This window comes from Sander lucioperca, chromosome 5 (assembly GCF_008315115.2).
Source record: "Sander lucioperca isolate FBNREF2018 chromosome 5, SLUC_FBN_1.2, whole genome shotgun sequence".
Taxonomy (NCBI): domain Eukaryota; kingdom Metazoa; phylum Chordata; class Actinopteri; order Perciformes; family Percidae; genus Sander; species Sander lucioperca.
In genome coordinates, this window is record NC_050177.1 from 33,256,237 (window position 1) to 33,274,537 (window position 18,301).

The following is an 18,301-nucleotide window of genomic DNA, read 5'->3' on the forward strand; positions in this document are numbered from 1 at the left end:
TCCTTTCCGCGTTCTTCTTCTCCTAACCACAACCTTTCCCCATCTTTCTTTTCCTAACCACAACTGTCCCGTTGTTGTAGCGCATCCCGTTGTTGTCGGCGTTATTGTCGCCGGCGTGCGCCGTTTAATTTCCCCGTTGTTGCGTCCCCCAGAGACGGCAGATCGTGTCCCGGCGGCCGTTGTTGTCACCGTCTACCGCGTGTTGCGTCCCCGTTATTGCATCCCCCAGAGCAGCCCCGTGTCATGGCAGTTGTCGCCGGCATGCGGCGTTTAATTTCCCCGTTGTTGTGTCCCCCAGAGACCGCGGATCGTGTTGTCACCATCTCCCCCAGAGCAGGCTGCAGTCATGGGCGTTCGTGAAATGGTAACGTTCCAATTTCGTGGTGACCAGCACGAAATAAAGTAGAAAATTGTTTCCCTGTACACGAATCAATAGATCAAAATAACGTCACCATTTCACGAACTGCCGTGAGACCGGGTTGAATAATAGAACTATAAAAAAGTGACATAAATAAGATAAATAGGACTGAGATAATAGAGGCCATTCCTAGCTATTTATTTATGTATAAATGCAAGTTTTACTACTGTGTCTTGTCTGACAGCATCATACAGTATCTGTATGAGCTGGTCTCAGCTGAATCAAAGCATTATTCAAAACCCAATTATTCAAACCCAAGACCATACAAACAAATTGAACTACAGTATTGTAGATTTCTTATACATCATTTTCTACACATTTCGCTGACAGTTTTGAGTAACTTTGGAAACTGGAATTTTAATTAAAAGTTCTTTGGGTTTGAACAATGTGTGGCTGAACAGCATTAACTTAAGTAATTACGTTAACTGAACACGATGCTCTTTGTGCAGTAATTTACATCCTCCAGTGCTCATACCATTCAGGAATGGAGAAATAAACTGAAAATCTGTCAAGACTGCAGTTTGTTCATTTCACTTCATTTTGCCTGCTTGCCTTGTCAAGATGTCAAGCTCTCCATACACCCCAACCGTTAAACTTTGTGTTACAATCCCTGTATTTATTTTCTGTGCTCTACATTTAGTTTACATATACTTTGAATGCACTAGGATTTCTTGTCACAAGACTCAGACCTGCAGTTAGGCGTTTGGTTATTTGAAGTGAATGTAATCCCTCTCGCGGTGAAAACAAACCACTCAAACCTGCCTGGAACGAACACACCCTCAACACATACAGTCAAACCCTTTTATCTCGGATATATTGGATTCTTTTGCGCCGATGGACTGAAATACAGTAGAAATGTAAGAAAGAGGCACAGAGAGGAAGACTTTATGTCATAGGTACAGTGAGGCAGCAACAGTTTACCTGGGTGACATTTGTCCAGTGACTTTCTAACATCTGGTATGATAACACAGAACATGCTGACCCGCCGTACAGGCATTAAAATACCTTGCATAGAGTGCCAACAGAGTCCAGGGCATATGATAAACATTATGAAAGCATTCATATAAACATGAATGTGCGTGTACAATAGGTAGGTAGAGAGAGAGAGGGAGAGAGAGAGAGCAGGATGGCAGCTCAGGTCCTGTTTCACTCCTCGACTTCTCACTTTCCAGTCCGAGGTCAGCTTCTGTTTATACATCTTGGACCGCCTCAATATTTTTGCATATGGCTGATACGAGTCCACATATGCTTTCAATCACTTTACTTTAACATGTTGTAAGCACTGGGAACTGCCCTCCTTCGGAGTTTATGTATGTTTCAGCTTCTTTTCATTCCTCTTAGATCAGTAGATATCAGATTACAATAGTAATGATTGGCTAAACCATCGAGTGAAATAGATGGACCGCAGGCCCTTTGCGGCCGATGGCCCACTGATTAGGGTAACGCTGTTTTGTTGTATGGTGTCATAGCAACGACACGCGCGCTGACAGAGTATGTCGGGTTCAAAACCCACTCCAGGGGAGTGGGGAGGGCAGCTTAAACCGATCATAGCCCGGTTAAGGTGTAAACATGGAGGGATACCCCGGTTACTAAAGGAGTTCTCTACCTCTGTTTACTGGGTTATTAGAACTCTGATTTCAACCGGGGTAAGGTGTTTACATGGCGTTTGAGAAGTTAGGGTATTGCCTTAACCGTTCGTTAATCGTTTTTTTAAACTGCATGTAAACACACTATGAAGCAAGGTAGCCCTTTTCCAAAGAAAAAGGCAGGCACACGGAGTCAGTGTTCACTTCATGGCTAAAAGTCCCAGCAAGAGTCTTCAGAGATGTCTGTCACCACACATCAAAACAGTTTAAAGATCTGCGAAGGAAACGGCTTCAGGCTGTGATAATGTGACAGTCGCTGGTGTGGAACAGTTACTTTGGACAGAGCTGACCCAGTGCATAATAGGCATATAAACAAACAGGAGCAACCGCACACATTAAGTTAGGTCATTTCTAAAGTGACCTTGTCAAATCATTTTTGTTTGGGGAAACACCCATGTTGATAAGCTGAACCACAACTGGGTCCTAACTCTGCTGTGATCTGTTATCTCACCCATCGGCGCCACAGTACAGAGGTATTTGACTGTTAAGAGTTTATTTGGTTAATTGTTTTTACCAAAAAGGTCTAACATCGGAAGTACCATCAACCTACAATTTTCACAAAAACTCATTAGCTTTGTAAGCATTCCACGTTACAATTGTGTCGATGGTTTCACTGTCAACGCATAACAAGCTGGAGGTATCTTGATTTTCCTTCAAATTCCCTAGAAAGGTTTGTTTGTTCTGTTCCACATCCCATGTTCCTCAGCTGTCTCACAGAGGAACGCTAGCTCTTTGTTTTTACCATTTTAGGGAAACTTCACTCTTTCTCTGAAGGTTTTAAGGACCATTACTGGAGCTTTTTCGTGATTGTGTTTCTAATTCCATAACAGAAAAATTCTCTCTAGCAGTCCTGTTGCAAGTAATTTAACTAACTTGAGTTAACCCTGTAACCATTATGGAAATAAAATACCAGTACCTTTTTTTTAATTTTACTTAAGTACAGTATTTGAGTAAATGTACTAAGATACTTCTTTTTTTTTTAAGATTATTTTTTGGGCATTTTAGGCCTTTATTTTACACGACAGCTGAAGACATGAAAGGGGAGAGAGAGGGGGAATGACATGCAGGAAAGGGACGCAGGTCGGAGTCGAACCCAGGCCCGCTGCGTCGAGGAGTAAACCTCTATATATGGGCACCCGCTCTACCAACTGAGCTACCTCGGCGCCCCAAAGATAGTTTTTACCTCCAATTTGATGTTTTGAACCAAAGCAACTTTTTGAGAAGGAACATTTAGAACATGAGTCAAAGTGTGAAGTTGTCACCCTGCAGTCACAGCACTCCACTATCAGCATTGAGATCGCATCTGTCACCACCGAGCACCACAGAGTGACCTCACTTCCTTTTTAGATACACATGCCAGTGACAAAACCACTGCCAAGTTACCTTATCACTTAATGTCTGCTCTCAGTGTGTGTGGAGGGCAGGGTGTGATTCTGGCTTTGTGCTCACATCAAACTATGGGAAGTTTCAGTCAGTTCAGACAAAAGTAGGACAACACTCTGGCCATCAGCTTACAGAGGGGAAGTTTGGGGTGTGGTGAATTGCTAAAGGGCTCGCTGTCAGTCCTCATTTACCTAAGCAATATGACAAACACAGAGTGATATAGGTTTGTTTCCTAGCATAGCAAAACATCACTTGCGTTATCTTTGTCCACCCTGTCTCTAAAAATGGAGTTTGTTCTGTCAATTACAGATGTTTATCACACAGCGTTTGCATGTGATGGCAACACACATCCAACTCTCTGTTGGTGTTGTGGTTGGTGTTCATGTGTGTCTGTAGATGTGAGTGAGAATATGTAATTGACTTACTGAGAGGTTAGACAGGTCAGCAAGCAGCAGCTGACAAGCTCATCAAACACCCAGCCTGTTTCTGACACAGTTGAACAGAGTCATGACTAGGGCTGTGCAATTAATCGAAATGTAATCGTGATTATGATTTCGGCTCCCAGTGATCACAAAAACAGAATAATCGAGAAAAACAATTATTTAGCTCATTACGTTTTGCAAGTAAATTCTTATTTTCCCTTGTGTTCTGAATGAAAAAATAAAGTTTAAATAGGAAAAGTATTAAGGCAAATTTCACAGTTGTATGTGTTTTTTTTTTTACTGTTGATTTGTTTTTTCCACAGTTTTTTTAAGTTCAATAATTACAACATCTTTCCAGAAGTCAACGAGTAATTGTGTTAAATTATCGTGATTTCAATATTGACCGAAATAATCGTGATTATATTTTTTTCCATAATCGAGCAGCCCTAGTCATGACGCTCACAGTCACAGAGGACTGTTATGTTACACATAGGGCTGGGTATCGTTAAAACCTTTCCAGTACCGGTACTGACACCAATACCCAGACTTCCTGAACGATACCTTTTTTCAATACCAAATCTCAAGTCTCTACGACATGGAACATTTGACAGCCAATCACAAACATTAGTAGATCTTGGGAGAAGCATGATCCATGCTTATTGGCTCACTGATGCTGATGAGATTTACTCCTTAGGTATAGAACTTCGCTTTTGAATGACGAGGCATTTTTCGATACTCGATACCATGGAGGCAATCTGGTCGGTGCCTGAAAAGTATTGAATTTTGTACCCAGCACTAGTTATATACACACACCTGCAGAGTGTGGTGACTGTTCAGACATGCTGCTTTGTACTCTTTAACTGAGGAGACCTTCTGCATGAAACAAAGCCAGACGGTCTACAGTTCTGAGTGACTCCAGTGACTCCGTTGTTTTCACTTTGATTAACCCATTTCTGGCCCAACACTGTGGGCCAATTCTGCTGTTTTTCACGCAGTTTTTTTGCTTTCTTGCCATCATTTCTTTTCTCAACTCTCCCTGTGCTGTCTGTGTTTTAAAGAGCTTATTTGCCAATACATTCTGTATTTCTCTGGGAAAAATGTGTAAAAGTACACTTGTGCAGGGACATCCTGTAACCGAAGGTTTGAGGCCACAGTTCACAGCTGGAAAGAGGTTCAAGAGGTTTATTAGTGATTAGGAATTAAGAAAGCGCATGTGTGTGTGTGTGTGTGTGTGTGTGTGTGTGAGTATGTACAATGGAAGGGCTATATCAACCTGTTCTGTACCGTCCGGTGCAACACAGCAGCGTCTGATCTGCTGCCAGAGGAGATTAGGTCAAGGCAGCCATGCAGACATCAAGCTGGTTGTCAGCACACACACATATACAGTATATACATACACACATTTACACACATTAACATACCACACACACACACACACACACACACACACACACCTCCGTCCTTCACCTACTATGTACTTCTCTTCCCTTCACTTCCCTGCTACACTCCCCCCATTGTTCAGACTTTTGGCTCTCATGGTCTTGATCCAGGTAACTATGCTGGGTTAAAATAATCGATTCTCCAAATCAATCTTTTTTTTAGTGATCTGATATTGATTAATAAAATCCCCAAATCAATCTTTTAATATGTAAAATATGTTAATATAATCTCCCGTTAGGTAAAAAGTAATTTAAACACACTTTTTGGGGGTCAATTCATAATGCAAACCTGGTGTTTTAGAAAAAAATATTTGAGGATTGCTTCTTGCTTGTACAATTCAAAGCATAAGTTCTCTGATCATTTTTTATATCCAAGCAAAACTGGTATTGTAACTGAAACAATACTTGATATCGAGTCAGAAATGTAATCGAATCGGGGCCTTGTGAATCAGAATTGAATCGATCCAGGGAATTATTTGCGATACCCAGCCCTACTTAACTCTGAATGTCACAACCCAACCTGCGCAGACTAAAACTCCCAGAGCCACCAGGAACAACAAACAACATAACATGAGATATGTGACTCACAAGCCAAACCATCAAAGATGCTTCTTTTATACTTCAGAGCAACATTACAATTCAAAATTGAGCTATCGATGTTGAACGTCAACGTTAAAGCTTTAGTGCGTAACTTTTTGATATTAATGAACGTCCGTTACATTCAAGCCATTGCCAAATTAGTTGCTACAAAGCTAATTAAGACTATCAGCTCCACACAACTCTCTCTGTATGTCTCAGTATGACTATGTTAAGAAGATTGTGTCGTCTGGTGACTTTCCCTCACAGAAACTCGAGTGAAGATAGTTACCTCTTCTGAAGAGTCCATCATGTTTTTTTAATCCTCTGTGTCCTCCTTGGCTACTAGCAACTGCGTGGAGGGGGCGTGGGGGCAGTGCACGGTCACGTAATGCAATGTATCATGTGGACGCGCTGACAGTGTTGTTGTTGTCAATTCCTCATGGGGGCGACAGAAACTACGCACTATAGCTTTAAAGTTCAAAGCAAAGTCGCTGAATTTGTGTCGACACAAGTCTTGTCATGCGTTAGTGAGCAAGTGAAAGTATTGACTATGATTATGTTCTGTAACTTGTGAGATGTCATCCAATCTTCACAAATGGAGCTTTTTTTATTTACAGTAAAGGAGAGGCACATTGTGTGAGTAATATTCAATATTCAAAAGTCTGCAGTTTTCAAAATCAGCATCACTGCTACTGAAACTGCTAGTGAAACAGGACAAGTTCCTCATTTTGCAGAACATGTTCGGGTATTTGCAAACTCATTTCCGTGGTAATCCGATCCGTTAGTAATTCTCACTTGTATGTGAAATTGGTACAAGACTCGATCATCTTTTTTTTTTCTTTTTTTTTTACTTTATACAGTGTTAAAATAACTGTATAGAGGTTTTTGTTGTTGTGTGTTTAGTTGATTTAAAATGTGTTGTGTTAAATTTCTATTGGCAAGAAAACAAACCCTGGGACCTTTTTAAGTGGGATCTTCACGTTTTGTAATATGTATAAGCAAACTAATATGTTAATGGATTTGTTGTTTGGTAGAATTCCCCCTTTAATTGTTTGGTTTTGTAAATTGTTCTGTATCGGTGTTCAAACACTTCAGATTGGAAATTTTAGAGCCAGACGGGAAGACGACACAAAGAGCCTGACCGGAATCTTACAAAACGGAAACACGTCGTTTATCCTGTTAGAAAGATATAAAAGTAGACTCTGTCTGTGTGTGTGTGTGTGTGTGTGTGTGTGTGTGTGTGTGTGTCTGTGTGTCTCTCTCCCTCTCTCTGTGTGTCTGTGTTGTATTGTCTCCAAACTGAATTTCCGACCTTAAGAGCGAAGACATTTTTGGAACGTGAGGTCTGGTCCTCACTTCTTCATTGGGGTTTTTGAGGGTTAACAGGTTATTTCTGTTTATTGCAACTACGGTCTTATTTTCATCGTTTCGGCCATCAATTCCATCATTAATGGTAACACACTTTATTTTTATAGTCTACGTTATATGCATTATTCTTTCCCCCAGTCTGACTTCGTATAGTGATATGGCCACGTTTCCACATCTCAAATCAGAGCATGATGTTACCATAACCAAGAGGAATGATTGGCCAAACTACAAAATAAGATCACATTTTTTAATGAACTGGAATTATTTCTAAAATTAATTCTTTAAGATTTGGTTTGGTTAAAGTCGCAAAGATGTGCTCACGTTGTAGATGTGCAAAGTATTTTTGTGTAGTGGTTAAAATCAAAATTAGGTTTAGCTCAGGATTAGGGGCACAGGAATGTAAATTGTCAATGAGGGTTCTCAAAAATACAGTATAGATGTACCAACATGTGTTTTTGTGTTTTGGCAGTAACTGCAGGACTATTTGCCAAACATTCCTGTTGACAGTCAAACAGTGGATGCAGGAAGCCAGTAATGCTCTTACAACTTGGTCACTTCCAGGACACACAAACACACCCGCACAAAACCCGATACCCTCATTCAAATCTCAAAACTTGTAAAGATGATTCAAAACAAAACAATGGAGATCTACAGCAGGCACAGGCAGCATTACAGGCATATTTTAATGGCACATACAGGCACTCTAGACACAGGGGAATTTAAAGAGATGTTACACTCATTAAAAGGCAGCACATCTGCGTTTCCATTACAAGTGCTACCATCATTAGTGACCCAGGGCAGTTCAGTTCAGGGGATCCTTGATATTTGAAAGTTGGTGGCCAAATGATTGCCGTTATTTTCTCAACCTTGTGACCTACCCTCATTAAAAAAAAACATCATTGACATCCGAAGACTTGACTCCCAGGGTGTCATCACGCCTACTCTTCATTTTATTTGGCACAAACCACAGTGGAAACATTTCCTTTACTGCATTTTTCTATTTGGTTTGTTTACATCTACACTGTGTTTATAGATGAACCAAACACAAGTCCCATAGAGTTACAACTAACTTAGTCTATATCCACAACCTTCTGGGATTGCTCCATTGCCGCCCGCCGTAAATTCTTTTCGGCCGGATGTCCGTTACCTTACACTTTCTTTGTGTTGTAATTTTAAACTTCAGTGGATTTATGAGGACTATGGTTAACTGCTCCTCAGATCTCTGCAGGGTAAATCCAGACAGCTAGCTAGACTATCTGTCCAATCTCAGTTTTCTTTCGCACGACTAAAACAACTTTTGAACATACACATGTTCCACCAAAACAAGTTCTAGGCTACAAGGCTATTTTGCAGAGGCACTGTGGCTCCGTGCGACGCTTAGCACCGCCCAAGACGAATGTGATTGGTTTAAAGAAATGCCAATAAACCAGAACACGTTTCTCTCCCATCCTGGAATGTATGGGGACTAGCCAGACCCTCCTCCGCAGCGCTGTGAAAGAAGGTCTAGCAATGCGAGACTACAACTAACTTGTTAAGGGAAACTGTCCTTCCCCTTAAAACGCCCCCATAAGTCATTTCTTCAAACAGTAATTACAACTCATATTCCCGTTTATAGTGGCGGTGCCCTCTAGTGGTTGCAGCAGTTATGACGGGAGCAAAGCAGGAACTAAGGGGATAAAGTATCAGACCAAAAAAATGTCGCGTAAGGAGGAGGCATGTTGGGGCGGTCAATGTCCAAACAGACACAGGACTTTCACCCAGGAGACAGAGGTTTGTGTCCAGTTAAAAGTAAACAGCGAGTTGTTATTAACTTTTACAGAAACAACGGAACTACGTCATGCACAGTGTAACGTGTGAAACCGTAAATGAAGTAACGTAACAGATGTACTGATGTGAACTCTAACCACGATCTTTTTCTAAACATGACATAGTAAACTACGACAGTTATACAACATTAACGAAATGTTTAAAACTGCGATGTTACCTTCTCGGGTTTAGATTTGGGGACGGAAACTCTCCTGTGCATCATATTTCCTTCCACCGCTAGTGGCGCTAATTTATGAAACGCTCCTATGGGTCGTATTAGAGGGTAGGAATAAACAACCTATATTGTCTTATGGTTTGGAGGACTTGTTGTGTTTAGGGAAGCTGTTAGGCTGTTCTGTAACCTTTTAGGTGACAGGTTGGAGTTTGGCAGTAAAGAGAGAAAAGAAATTTGATTCCAGTCACTGCAACTGTACTAAACATGTTGGGCGAGTCTGTGCTGTTTTTAACTTTCTTTGTCTAGTGATAAAACTTTCTTTCACTCTCCCTTCCAGCCTCTGTTGCCCGTTTCAAAGTCCCTCTTGCTCTCTCGGAGAAACAACAAGGACAAGAGCCCGGGCTACAACTGATGTTGGCGGGGTCACTATGGAGCCTTGTCGACCCCTCTCTGGGTCAGCCCACCAATGTTCCTGACTTCCTGACACTTTTGATACCTTTGCTATTTTAATCAGGAGTCTTCTAGCGTGTGCTGAGGTTCATTCAAGTTTATCATCCTGTTTACTTTCAGGGTGCACTGAGGGCTCAGCCTTGAATGTCAAAAAAAGTCACTCGTTGACTGTCACCCCACTGTAACCTGCTCTCTGTCAACAATACTGTAGTATAGACAGTCTGCTGATGATGGGTCACTGCACTGTGGGACTGCTCTGGGGATTTGAATCAAACCAGATGACGTCAAACTTTCTCTATGAGCCTCTGCCATTAGCCGTGTCAAAATGTTTGGCAACCATACTTTCCCTGCAGTGTTGTTTATTAGGAATACCAATGGGTTTTGTGCAGTCTAAGCTCATCCTTGGTGATTCTGATTGGTTTACTCAATTCAGACAACCCAAAATGCTTTTGTTTGACTTTGTCCTGAATGATGGTGGGTCCCGTCAGACCTTTCTCCAGCACTGCTCAACCCCTGTGTGGATTGGGTTTGTCTGCTCAACTTTCGGGGCAGAAGACTTACCCGTTTGTAGTGTTCTTATCTGACGAACTAGACAAATGAATTAAGTAAACACTGAAGAGTGACTGTGACCAAGTGCATCTTACAGTATATCTGCTTTTTAATTCCAAGCACTCCCCGCATCACCTTGAGAGTATTCGTTTTTAATTTGAAGAGCGTCATTTAGAAAAAGCAAACCTCTTCCTCGCAGCACTCCTGTTTTTATTATTTTTCAATTGTTGAGATGTACTGTAATTGCCCACAAACGATGAGATAATGGATTTGAGTGCTCTGTAATAGCTGAGATGAATACACTTTAATTCAGTCAGCACCAAATTAAACTGCTGCTTTAAACTGTTGTGGGGACTAATACAAATTAATTCACAGTAGTTTTTTTTCTCCAGTTCATCCGATACACACCAGCTAATAAAATATATACTGTACACCAGAGACCCAGACACTGCTACTTTACATTCCGACCACTGTTAGCATGCAGTTTTCTGTCTATTATTACGACAACTAAGCTCCCTTCTTTCAGCCAAAAAAATAATTATATATGAATGCTGTACATTTACTTTGGTAAGATACTGAACCTCTCTACCCTTCAGGATGTCCTGGTTAATATGTAATTGTTGCCTTATTATAAAAGGAGTAAAATATGATTTTAGTTAGCATTTTCTCTTTTAATTATTTCTGGCTGGATGTCACACATGAACCTCCCAATGCACATATAAGCAAACTGAATGTAAATCTGACTGGGAGTGGGAAAAATCTGCAGTGCTGTAGTTTTTTCCCAAATAATGCAAATATGCTTCACATAGTTAATATTATATAATGTTTTGGATCCTGTCACATCAAATAATTTAGTGCTATGTTGTATATACCCAGTTGGGTCTGGTACGTCCCTTCCAGGAACCTATGATTGCAGTATTCCTAAGAGGGCATGAATGATAATTATATTATTGTGAAAGTAAGGTCAGTCTTTGTTTTTGTTAATGCTCAGAGGGGAGGGTGATTTCACCAACTCGTCTGAGGACTCAAACTAGCAACCCTCTTGTCACAAGCATGCTTCCCTTGGGATCAAGCTTCTGAGACTCAATCCAGGAATAAAAGAATCTGATCCGCTGGAGGAATATTTAAGGAGGAACGTAAAGGTCCAGTGGGAATAGAAGGCAATTAAGACAGGGTTTTGTATAGAAACAAAATACCTCAGGGTGAGGGCCACTCCCAAAGCTTCATATTTCCATCCTACTCAGAAACCTTAAGTCTGACAGTCACTAATATTGGTACACAATGATGGCAGTGGGGACTAAAATCTCAGAGTAGACAATAACAAAGATATTTCCAGTGTACAGGTCTCCGTTTTCACATAAAACACATACATAAAAAAGATTCAAAAGGAGCTTGTTCTGTTACAGTCAAACATATATTAGTAATTCCAGACTGAGGGCTGTAGTTTGTCATGTTCATCTGGCTGTGTGTCACTGATTATTTCTTTTTATGCAACCCTGGGTGCATATTTCACATCTAGGTCACAACTTGCATCCAGAGCAGAAACATTTTTCCATAAAATTGGCATATTTAGTGGTGTACACTGACAGTGACAATAAATACACTCTGGCCTACTCTCACCCTCGTCCATCATATTCTCAGTCCATGATATCATTGAAGGGAACATCTATAAGAAAAGTGCAGTTCTGTATTATTTAAACTAATTGTGCCTGCTTAACTATAGCTGTAAGAAAAAAATCGATACACTTGAGTATCGCGATATTTTATTTTGCAATACTGTATCGATTTTCCAAAAGGAAATATTGATTTAAAAAAACGTTCAAAAATATTCATTCACGTTTATGTTGTGTTTAAACCCCCTAGCGCTAGATGGCTATGCTGAGACGCACCACTAGTGTCCTTGCCTAACAGTGCCTAACAGTGTCTAGCAGTGCCTGACTTTTTGCTAGAAGCTAACAATGTAGCTATGGCTGAACTTTGGCCTACTTTAGCATATACAAATTAGCTCACTAAGAACCTGTGAACCACAATCCCAAACTGGCAGTTTGATTTTCTGTGTACTGAATTGTTTACCTAAAGTAAACTTCTTTGACTTTTATGAACATCATGTCTTTTTTTTAAATATTAGTTTTTCTAAAATTATACGATTATTATATTTCTAAATATGAATGGGTGCCAGCCATTAACCAATAAAGTTGTTCTTTATACTACTAGTGTTACTTGAGGTTCGCCCTCCCACATGGACAGTACCCATATACAAGTACATCATGGTACCCTTTTGTGCCAGTCAATTTCTGTACCCGTATCATTTGTAAGATAAGGTAAAGCAAATGCATGTAATCCTTAGGCAAGACTGAAAAAACACTGTATACTACCCTTTTTTCTTTGCATCTTGCAATTTGAAAACGCCGACTACTACTAGTGCTTACTCCCACTCTTGGCCTGAAAAAACTGAAAGCTGACACATGTATGTACACGTGTATGTACACGTTTAATTGTGTGTATATATAACTAGAAGCAGCTAATCTCTGACATGGTACATCTGCGAAAAAATGTACTTTTCTGTACCTCTGTTTTTGAGTGTGCACTAACTTACGTTTGAACATACAGGGTTTGATTTGCAGAAATCAAAGGCACATGTTTACCCCTCACATTACTTGTTTATCTTCTTGTAAAACCAGAGCATTCACTTCTGACAGCGTTGTAATGGAATTGAGCCATTTGGAGCAGTTTGCACAGAAAAGCTTCTCAGAGAAGAAAACTGAGATTGTGCAGAACCACCAGAATAGCACAGCGATGATATTAAATTAGCTTTTGAGGAGATAATGTGTTGTTCTGTTCCTCATGGACCATAGATTGTATGTCGCAAAACAACAGGCACAGTTAGGCTGATGGAGGAAAGGGGTGGATGTGGATGTTATCCTCAGCAGCCAGCCACTGACAGCTACAGAAGGATGCATCCGCCTCCACAGTTCTCACTGAAAGCACGGATGGTTTGATTCCCTTCGGTGTTTGTTCTCTGTTCTCTATTTCCACAACAGCCACGTGTACTGTATACATAGAATGGAAATACTAGATGTTATTTTTTCCTGTCATCTCACCAATATAGTTCAGCCTTTGAATTGTACAAACATAGCATTGGATAGACTGTGTTTGGCTGTGTGCACATTTTTGTGGACAAATCACATGTGCATTTGAAGTAACACCCTGGTGACACTGGAGGATTTTTTCAGCCATAAAATCAGATATAAAGATGAAGCAGCTTCAAATTGAATCATGCTCTACTTTTGCTTTAAACATGTGACTGAGTGCTGTTGTGTTGCTTTGACTACACAGGCCAAGTAGATAAGGAGCTTGCCCATTTCATATCTGATATGATATTTGCTGATAGGATATCTTACCAACAGTGACACTCTGGCCAATGAAATTTGAGCAGTGTTTGTCAACAGTAACTAATGTTCCTTAGAGTTTAAACTGCTGCTATCTTTACTCGAAGAATAACCTAAATTAAGTAAAAATGGATGATTGATGTTAAGTTTCATCTTACATCTAGTCTTGCTTTTACACTTTCTGTTATGTATGATCTCTTTCTTTATCTCTTTCCTTTCTCTCACACTTTTCTAAACAACGTTCCCATCTCACGAAGATAAAAATTGTGCAAATGCTTTTCTTTTTGACGGGGGGAAAATAGAGAGTGAGATTCTGCCTGAAGGAAAACACATGTGACTTTTAAGCAAGCATGTGTGCTTGCCAACTCAATGCAACTTGTAATGTGCTCTGAATCAGCTGTTCGTGGACGTGTCTCACGATATTGCCTAGTAAAGCCCTGCATTTCATCCCGAGCCCGACGGGGCCCGACTAATATATGCCTCTCGGGCCGGGCTTCGGACCAATTTTCACATCAAAGTTCACACACGGGCCGGGTATCGGGCCTGCATTAGGCTCCTCTTTAAGTTTTATGTTTTTGTTTTAATTAATTAAATACACTAAATAAACTAAATGGTATGTCATTTAAATAAACTATGAGTTTGGTGATTTCAAAAACAAAGATAGAAAGAGGTTTTATAACTAATCACACTGACACAAAGACAGACACACATGTGACGTCAAACTTCTGGACTTTTTACTGCCAATAAACGTTTAAACTAACATTTTTATATGCCTAAAGTGTTTTATATTTATGGATCTTACTGTTAGTGTTGATTTAAGAGGCTAAAATGACCAAAAAAAGAAACAAACTACTCACTGTCGGCCGCTGTCCTCACTTTAAAAAACAAAAACATTACTTTAACAAACCAAAAAATGTTTCAAACATTTATCTAAATTAACTTAATGAAGAAACGAAACGAGATATAAGCACATTGCCATTATAAACAAAACTGAACTATGGCCTATAGGCTGTGTATCGGGAAGAGAAAAAAAAACACAGTCGGGCTCGGGCCGAAAATTCTGATAATTCTATGAAGATTTCACTGCAACTGTAACTTTCACATGGGGCCGCCCAAACTCCCACAGTGGGGAGAGGCCTTGACCCACTCGCAGATCTGGATACTATCGAACAGGTGCAGAAGAGATAAAAACCTCTGTGTCTCTCAGAAAAAAGCCCTCCCATCCTCTGTGTATCATCATTAAAACAAGGCTCCAACTCTAGTACATCTTACAAGGTCCTCCATTAGGTAGATCTGTTCTTCTAACCCAGTGGTTGTACTGTATATTTAACCATTACTACACCACACAGTCAGTTCCTCATTGGACCTCACTGATGGCGCCACACGTGTTTGTTACGAGATCTGTGCAACAACTGCAGAGCAGTAAACCAACAAAACGCAGCTCCAGTAGCTGCAGTTCATGGGAAATATCTGGGTGGTTAACTACATGTTTTTAACCAGCCACATCAGTCATTGGGCACGTAGAACACAGCTCTGGTCTCTCTCTTTGTATGATTCCAGCAATTTACTTTTACTGACATCCTTTTATATGGAAAAAAAAACAAATAGTTTAATAGTTTTACAACATACTTCCCCGTGTTGCTACGTCCAATACGGCAGTAAAGATAAGAGATTAGATTAGATTAGATAAAATGAGAATTTGATTCCTGTGGGAAAACTGAGCTTTTTTTTTTGTTTTTAGAGAGGTGTAGATTCAACTTTATGGACATTTTCTGCTGTTTGTGATGCTGTTGAATCGTATTGTGTTCTACTGAGAGGTGTGTCTAATATTTTGTTCACCCCACTTATACAATTTAGGACACTTTTCTGCCAAGTGCCATGCTGCAGGATTGCACTTGCTCTGCCTGCAACTGCAGAATTTAGTTGGAAATACCCACCTAGTTTGCATCTCAGGTTCTTATTTGTGCAGAGTTTCATGAAATTAGAGACACTACAATGTAAAACAGTCAGTAATGCCAACAGCATCAGAGACGACAGTTGGGCTCCATCTCCTGTCCTCATGTCTCTAAGTTTGTCGACTGTCATAATGAGTTGTAAACAGGAGGGAGGACGGCTCTGTGTCAGCTCCCATAAGTGTGGGAAATGCCCCAGCATCATCCTGTCGAAGCCCGCAACAATAAACACAGCAGGAGGAGAGGAGAGGAGAGGAGAGGAGAGGAGAGGAGAGGATAGGACAAGAGGAGAGGAGAGGAGAGGAGAGGAGAGGAGAGGAGAGGAGAGGAGAGGACGAGAAGAGAGGAGAGGAGAGGACGAGAGGAGAGGAGAGGAGAGGAGAGGACGAGAAGAGAGGAGAGGAGAGGATGAGAAGAGAGGAGAGGAGAGGACGAGAGGAGAGGACGAGAAGAGAGGAGAGGACAAGAAGAGAGGAGAGGAGAGGAGAGGACGAGAAGAGAGGAGAGGAGAGGACGAGAAGAGAGGAGAGGAGAGGACAAGAAGAGAGGAGAAGAGAGGAGAGGAGAGGACGAGAACAGAGGAGAGGAGAGGACGAGAACAGAGGAGAGGAGAGGACGAGAACAGAGGAGAGGAGAGGACAAGGACGAGAAGAGAAGAGAGGAGAGGACGAGAAGAGAAGAGAAGAGAAGAGAAGAGAAGAGAAGAGAAGAGAAGAGGAGAGGAGAGGAGTAGTTGGGAGAAAGTTAACTTATCTCTATGACAGAAAGTGCAGACACAGTGACTGGGTCAGGCTGAACTGCATTCACCATGTCGATGTATGTGTGCTCTTGTACTTCAGAGAGTATTTAGTATTTAGAATAAATAATGTCGTTGGTTGAGTTACATTGCAGTCGGTGAAGCAAAAGAGAAAGTGTTTGTTCATGCACAGCCGCCTCCAGATGGCTGATGCGTTTGTATTTTATTTTCCTCTTGCGGGGCTCATGGGAGTCTGCTCTACGTTAACAGTTGTTACTGTAATTCCACTGAGCACTGTAACTGCAAAAAAAAGAAAAATGAACGCGTCAATAAACACCCACAGATGAGCTCAAGTAGAGATGCTCCACCCAAACACCTTACAATCACACCATCCAGATGTGGAACTGTAACTATAATGCATTGTCACATTAATCATATTGAAAATATAAAAGAAACTGTGCTTTGAAAGAGAAGCCATCTGACTGTGTTCCAGAGATGCTAGATATCTGTAATATGAGTTGAGCTTTTATTAGTATTACTACTATGAGAAGTTTTTGTAAAACAAATCCTGCCAAACCTGTTATATGACAATTATATCACTTAATCTGTAGGGGGAGCTTACAATGAGGAAAGACATACATTTAAAGAAGGTGTTAAGTTGTGAAACCAAACTGTTATTTGGTTCTGATAGTAATAGTTTAGAAGAAATACCCATTTTGATCCAACAGGAGACCCCAAAAAGTCAGGCGAGCTAAAAGTGTTTGCTGAAAGAACGCGTACATTTCATTTCTTCTTTACTTCAGCTGATGAAGCTAAATCATTGAAAAGGGGCATGTTTCACTCGAACACATCGTCAGCACCAAACTGCACCCTGTGGCCTCTCTGTCCAAACAAGATTTCACGCATCATAGTTAGGATTGGGCATCGAGAACCGATTCCTACTTGGAATCGTTTCAAAAATTACGATTCCAGTAGAATCGTTTCTTTATTGGAATCATTTGGAATCGTTCAGAGGATTTGGTTTCAAATCCGATCATCGCTTCCCAATTAAATATGCGCAAGTTTTGGTTTCTGAAGCGGCCAGGCGCTTGTTGTGTTGCAGCCTTGGAGCACAGTAAGCAGCGCTCTAGTGTGGCTTTATTTTACGTTGAAAAAGCCGTGTAAAACGGCAAACCACCATTGAATCAAAATATAACTTTCCTCTTTTTTTGTGAAAACAGGCATGTGACCCGTTTCAACTCCACCCCCTCAAAAATCAGAATCGAGAATCGATAAGAACCAAAATCTAAAGGAAGAATCGGAATTGGAATCAGAATTGTTAAAATCCAAACCATGCCCAACCCTAATCATAGTTCCCCAAACAGATCTACCGTGAGTTGGTGTGGGTGCTGTTTGTTGCCCTTCACAAGCAGCTCGCCTGAGGCCTGAAAAAGAGATACCCCTGTGATAGTCACAGTGTTAGCATGTTACGTTTGCTAGTGTAAACACAACATCTGAGCTCAGACATATCTGCTGCGTCACATGGAAGCAGGCCACCAACGGTAACAGCAGCGCTCATGTTACACAGAAACTGGTCTGGATGGACGATGGTTCATGTACTGGATAATTGCCGGAACATCCGGCGGCTGATGTCCCTCGCCTTGCAAAACACTGTTCGTTTCGGGAAACAACAACCACCTTTTCAGCTAGCAAGCTATTCGCTGAAAATGGCAAGTTTTGCTACAAGGCAGGCCTGCTTGGTTCTATCGGGAAATGATTGTAAAGATTTACAAAGAACATGGTTACAGCATTTACTCTCTAACTGGGGCGTTTTGGGACCGATTGGTGGATTTGCTACAGACAAAATAGACACGACGATACACTGGTAAAAGCAAATGATGTTTAACCATGTATCCAGCTAATTTAAATAGTTCACGTTACTCTACTGTGTGAACAGTTAACTTCATTTAATATTTTATGTGGCGCTTTCTTTTGCGGGGTGCAAATGTT

General features: G+C 40.9%; 1 protein-coding gene across 1 annotated transcript in view; it reads right to left on the bottom strand.

The window, feature by feature from the left end:
• Nucleotides 1-18,301, bottom strand: part of gpr4 (G protein-coupled receptor 4) — a 66,625-nt gene that overhangs the window by 8,293 nt on the left and 40,031 nt on the right. The gene's annotated exons all lie outside the window — the stretch shown is intronic.